The sequence below is a fragment of the Mastomys coucha genome, unplaced genomic scaffold (assembly GCF_008632895.1).
Source record: "Mastomys coucha isolate ucsf_1 unplaced genomic scaffold, UCSF_Mcou_1 pScaffold22, whole genome shotgun sequence".
NCBI classification, from domain to species: Eukaryota; Metazoa; Chordata; class Mammalia; order Rodentia; family Muridae; genus Mastomys; species Mastomys coucha.
In genome coordinates this window covers 42188642-42195283 of record NW_022196905.1, presented here as the reverse complement: position 1 = coordinate 42195283, position 6642 = coordinate 42188642, and the positions used below count along the sequence as shown (strand labels likewise).

General features: G+C 39.7%; 1 long non-coding RNA gene across 1 annotated transcript in view; it reads left to right on the top strand.

Annotated features, from left to right (window-relative positions):
- The window catches only part of LOC116070450, a 14806-nt gene extending 9620 nt beyond the window's left edge, over positions 1 to 5186 (top strand). The window contains exon 2 of the long non-coding RNA XR_004110398.1: positions 4964 to 5186. This is a non-coding gene — a long non-coding RNA (uncharacterized LOC116070450). The remainder of the gene's footprint in view (positions 1 to 4963) is intronic.
- Positions 5187 to 6642: the final 1456 nt, after the last annotated feature.

The following is a 6642-nucleotide window of genomic DNA, read 5'->3' as shown; positions in this document are numbered from 1 at the left end:
GAAAATCAGTCACTAAACACTCCACCTATGGTATTTATAGCAAAAATTTAGAAAATATTCTAACAAATACTCCTGATTTGTTTAGTGTGGAATATACTACTGAAAATAAAACTAAGTACTTTGACTTATTGTCATCTGTTGTAGAAGTTTCTCTACACAAAAATTATATTTGCTTGCACCAATGTAAATATCTTTCTGCAATTTTGAAGGATTCTTTTTTTTATTTTATTAGATATTTTCTTTATTTACACGTCATATGATTTCTCCTTTCCCAGTTTCTCCTCCAAAAAAAAAAAATCCAAAAAAACAAGAACAAACCCCTGTTCCCTCCTCCCACCCCACCCCCACCCAGTTTGCCATTCCACTCTCTCCTGCTTACTGGCCCTGGCATTCCCCTACACTGGGGCACAAAACCTTCACAGGACCAAGGGCTTCTCCTCCCACTGATGACCGACTTGGCCATCCTCTACTATACATATGCTTCCAGAGCAATCAGTTCCACCATGTGTAGTCCTTAGTTGGTGGTTTAGTCCTTGGGAGCTCTGAGGGTACTAGTTAGTTCATACTGTTGTTCATTCTAAAGGGCTGCAAACCCTTCAACTCCTTTGGTCCTTTTAATTAGACCTAGTTTATTAATTCATGGCAGTGTGAGTGGAAACTGCAATGTAATGGCTATTATTATGGGATGCTATCTGGTTGCACACACTAAAATGGAGAGTAATAAAAGAATGAAGGGAAGATAAATGAAGCAATAATAATAATGATAGAATATTATGAATGTTAGAGGAGGGACACAGAGAATGAATTTATCTTTTATCAATTTTATGTAAAAGATCTTCTGGAATTAGCATATAAGTTTGTCACCTGAGTCAACACAGAAAGGGCATTCTTACCACAAAGAAACAAACAAACAAAAAACAAAACAAAGCAAAACAAAAACGAAGGAAAAGCACTTTGTGTGTGGAATGAAGCCAAGGGTAGTTTCTTAAGGCCAGGCACTGAAGGGAAGCTTGAGCATCATTCATGAAGGAAAAGGAATGAGGACAGAGACCCGAGGAAGACAGGGGTGCTTCATGCTGGAGTACTGATAAATCATTGAAGATAGTGGAGGGGCCTCTTTGTACGATGCTCAAGTAATGCTCTCCAATTCTCTTGCAAATGCAGAGAGTAAAACTAAGGTCCTTCAGTGGTATCAGTAACAGAAAACAATAAACGAGGTTTGCTTTGCGATGTGGGGCACACCATTCACTCAAACTTGTATCATGTTTGGTGCTGGGTCCTCTGAAGGGTGCTCCAGGTATGAGATATTAAAATATTACAACAATAATAAGCTTCCCCTTACAACGTTATAAATTACTACAAAAGAAAAGTCTGAAAACAAAACAACGGTTAGCGTATCATAGTTTTGAAATGAGGCTCAGAAAATAAGGTGGTGGACAACTGGGCAAGACAACTCGGCATTGACCTGGACACATATAGACTGCTCTGTACCCAAATGTGCACCTAAGTTCATACACACATGAACGTGCAGACGGACACACACACACACACACACACACACACACACTCATTGAAAGGAGTATATTCCTTCCCAGCAATCTAGGGAATTATCTCTTTCCTTTCCAACTCCACCTTACAGAGGGAGTTGCTCCACCTTACCTGCTTCCCTTGGCTTCTACATCTGTGTCAGAATTAGAGGTATAGGTGGCCAGTTACATCATCCTCAGGCTACATGTTGCACAATGTATTTGCAGATGGCAAGAATAACAAAAGACATCTCTGAAGGGGCAAAATAGTTCTGGGTGGTTATTTGTTCTTGTTCTTGTTGGTGTTGTGTTGTGTTTTTGTCTTTTGTCTTTTTTTGCCATATCTAGAGTGACTAAAGTCCTAAGAGAAGGAAGTGGACACAGTATCCCATCCTTAACCAATAAGAAATCTTCACTTGACATCCTCTTGCAAAGGAAAAATTAGTTTTCACCAAGAGTCTCACTGAGTATGTTAACCACATTTGACGTCTCACTGAATATGTTAACCCCATGCCCAGATGTAGACAGCCAACACAAAATAAACTCAATGGTATTTTTATAGACTTTTTGTCTCCTTCTTTGGGCATTTTGGCTTCCTAGCCTTTTGCTTGTATATTATGTTTTACAATTTCATGTTTCTCTGGTTGTGTATGTGTGCATGTGTGTGTGCATGTGTGTGTGTGTGTGTGTGTGTGCTTTCTCTTTGTTCCATGTAGGCTTCTGTGTTGTTGTTGTTTTGTTTTCTAAAGAGAAATAAAGAAAGGGTTCGAGTTTGTGAGTGGATGGGAAAGTGCAGAGTCTGGAAGGACTGTGGGGAAGGGAAACCATGATCATAATATAGTATATAAACATTCTTTTTTTTGTCAGCTACCTAATTTATTTAAGAATGATTCAAATTGATTTGTAAATCAGAAAAATATGAAAACAAACAAACAAAAAAAAACTCACATCAACGCACGGATGAACAATATTATTTCCCTACCGTACTATCCCAAGGGCTCAGGCAAGTCAACAAGCCCAAACTGCACCGTGGCTCCTCAAGGCCCTTCCTTAAGCCACTAGCTCCTCCTCCTTGCTCTCTATTCCTCAGGCTGGCAACCATCTTCCCTTAGGTAGCAAACTACAGCAGCTGAGACCCCAGATACACTTTTCCCCTAACCTCTCTTCCCCTTTGCAAACCTGTCTCCTAGGCTTATCGACTTTTGCCATTAAAATGCCCCTTGAATGAAATCAGTCACCCCATCTTTGCTACCTAATCTCGCAACACAGGCATAAACGTTCTTTACAATTGAAAATACACATTAAAGTCACACACCATTTCTAGTACTTAGCACCTCAATAGGACACGTTGCCCTGAAAAGCCACAGGATCTTTGCAGTACAGGCTTAAGGAGAAGTAGAAAAGCACTCTATCAAATGGTCTGGGCAAGAATGAATTTGGAGAATGAGTGCCTTAAGACTTAAATCTGAGGACCAACATTAACATTTATTAAAACAGAGACACAGACCTTCTACTGTATGTTGCTTATGCCTATTGGACAGAGAACAGTCTGGCCAAACTACAGGAGGAAAGTCATTGTGAACAGTCAGAATAAAAGACCAAGTTAAAACGTTAAAAGAAAGTTAAAAGTTCTTTTCCATGTGGAATAAGCAGTTAACTCTCAATGGACCATGCTTTCCTGTTGCTAGGTTCACATGCTGTGCTGGAAGATTCTTTATCTTTAAGAAAACTTATCTATATCTCTTTCCTTGACAACTACAATATAATCTGTCTGGGAGTTGTTTATCATTTAAGAAAGGGTGAAAAAAAAGTCCTCTCCCATAAAGTGTTCAAATCCAAGAGCAGAAATGATGATCACATCACAAGAGGCATCATAATTTATCTGGAGCATGTAAATCACCAAAGGCCCCCTCCGAGGATGCTTGCTCAAATGATGAATAGCTCTGCAGGTTGGAAGAGCAACCCCGAGGAATTCACCAGCCAGACTTTGACAGGAGAGCTGCCTCCCAGTCTCTCCAAGCTGGGAAGAAGTAATGACTTAACAGATTTAAAAATCCAGGTTTGAAGCCATGTGTTAAAACATTCCTCTCAAGACTCCATCTGCATGCTGTGATAAAGGTTGAAGCAGATCAAAACAGATCAAGACAACTATAGGTATGAGGTATCCTGGATTACCAAATTGTACTTTGATTTTTTTTCTTAACTTACTCGTTTTCGCTTTGCCAGTATAACTGTGCTCACAATCCTACATTTTCCAAGACAAAAGATTTCTTTTTTTTTCCTTTTTTTTTTTTAGATATTTTCTTTATTTACATGTAAATTTCTCCATTCCCAGTTTCCCCTCCAAAAAACAAAGAAACAAACAAAAACAACAAAAACAAACCCCTATTGCCTCCCCCTTCCCCATGCCTGCCACCCTGCCCTCTCCCACTTTCTGGCCCTGGCATTCCCCTACACTGGGGCACAGAACCTTCACAGGGCCGAGGTCCTCTCCTCTTATTGATGATTGAATTTGCAATCCTCTACTATACACATGCTGCCTGAACAATCAGACTCCTCCATGTGCAGTCCTTGATTGGTGGTTGAGACCCTGGGAGCTATGAGGGTACTAGATAGACAAAAGATTTCTAACTGCATCCCTTGTTGGATCTTGTTTGTGTACAATAAAAGTGAAAATGTTGGAAACTGGGAAGGCTTGCATTATTTGTTTTATTTCAGAAAACCTAATATTTGTGGTAAAATATAGCTAGGTATCAGTTTACTGAAGTTTCCATGTATTTTTCTGTACAGGTTTGGATCAGAAAATTCTATTAATAGGTGAAGCAACTGTTGCAGACTAGATATTTGTGTCCTCTAAAATATGTATGCTGTGGACTCAGTCCCTACTATATTGAGACATGATAGAAATACCTTTGGGGTTACTTAGGTCCAGATAAGGTGATGAGAGTAAGCTATTGGTGGTGGGATTGGTATGTATGGGGAAACACAGCACATGAACAGTCTTTTCTGAGCACCCATGTAGAACCCAGGGAGAGTAAGGCCTTGTACACCCCTAAAACAGGGATCCCACCAGTAACTGTGCATACCGGCACCATGGCGTTGGACTGTCTCAGCTCTTCTCTAAGGATTAAATGTCTATTTGGCTATAAACACCATATAAAAACAATGATTGTTGGGTAGGCAATACATATTCTATGTTCCTGAACTCTAGTACTTTAAGTTTTAAGTGAAGTAGCCATATCATAATCAAAATGAGTAATAGTGGTGACTGTAAGAAACATGGGTTGAGTGCTTAGCTGTGTCACATGTTTTGCTAATAAAAATCATTGCATATTTTGCTTTACATAATTCTCACCGAGGTTGTTTATAGTAATAGACCTCACCACTTACCTGTCTTTAGTAAAAGAATTAAAATTTTGTTTCTTTTTCTGAGACAGGTTCTCACTCTGGCCTGGAACTTCCAACTCATGGTAATCATCCTGCCCCTGGCCTGTGAGTGCTGGGATTTCAGATGTGTACCACCTCAGCCAGCTGGAAGGAACGGAATGTCTTTTGGATGTGACCCAGCTGTGTCTCCATGAAGAAAGTCTTGTTCTTTGTCAGCCTGTTTGTTTCTTAGGGCATCCCTATTGAAGTTACCACACACCAAATGTCTGGAAGTAAGAGAAGTTTCTTCTGTCACATTTCTAGAAGCTAAAACCTTGGGGATGGGGTGAGAAACATGAACCTTCTGAGCATTCTTTTGGGGAGAATATTAGTAAGTTTTGACCATTTCCGGTGGAACCAAGCAATTGGTGTTTTGAACTGTGGACCATCATTCCAATCTCTGTACCATTTTCCCATGCCCTCCTTCCCTGCATCTGGTCTCTTTCACAGGGACCCCATCCTTCTGCTTTGATACCTAGTTGAAGCCCATAGGAACTTAACCAGCTGAGACCCCAGTCTTGGAAACACGACTTTGCATTTTGAGGAGACACCAGTTCACTACACTAACCTTCTCACCTTATTTCATTCTTGTTGGGACCAGAATGAGTTATTTTTACAAAATCAGTATGTTAAAGGAGATGAGATTAGGAAGTAGAGGTTTTAGGATTTGTTTATGTCATTGAGGGCATGATACCCTCAAACTAGAAGCTATGGGAAAGAACTCCATTGATTCTAGCATGGGAGGACACAACATGTTGAAATCTATGATCAGGAAAGTGGGATCCCACACTGGACCAGAATCTTGGACTTCACAACACCTAGAACTGCAAAATATATATCTATGTCATTTTTGAGCCTCTAACTTTTTCAATTTTTTTCTAAAGCCACTCAAACCCCCTAGGACTACTACTTACACCAGGATTTTCTTCTATTGGAAAGTCTGTCTGTATTCTTTGCCATGACACAGACGTCTCCCATTACTCCTCACATCTCCTGTTGTCTGTGCTACCCCTTCCTGCTCATCATTACAGATACATCTCTAGCAGATGTAAGCAACCTAACTCTGTCATGGAATGCATTATTTCTTGTCCATATCAGTTATTTGATACAAAACCATAAGGGGTGTCTAGGAACTTATGCTTGTAATAGTTTATTACTATTTACAACTTCACGTCTCCACCACAGACTTGTTTGCTATTTGGAATCTGAATTTGTAAGTAATAACCCTTTTTGTGTCTATACTGTCTTAGTTAGGTTTGTCTGTTAAGTTGGCACACAAATCTTGTTTTAGACTAAAACAAGCAAACACCAGCATACTAAAAAAGTGTTCAAGAGACCCAATAAAGAATATATGCAATGGCTTGTTAGCTAGAAAGTGGAGACATTAGAAATGATCTTTTTGCCAATGGTGTCTCATCTTCATCATTACGAGGTAAGGTACATGAAACTATACATAGAATGTGTTGTACATGTGCCAGTGTTTAGCAAAAAGCAAGGGAAACTCAGTCGCTCCTCTTCACTGTCACTAATGGTAGTTTATGAAGCTTCCCTGAACAGCAGATCCTCTCTCTCCATTGTTTTTCCTCCTTTGCTAAGTTTTTGGTAAGCTGGAACCTTTTATAGAAATGTTTGCCTGGAAGATTCTTGTCCCCCTTATCAGATTTGTTTGAGAGGATGAGTTTCCCAGGCT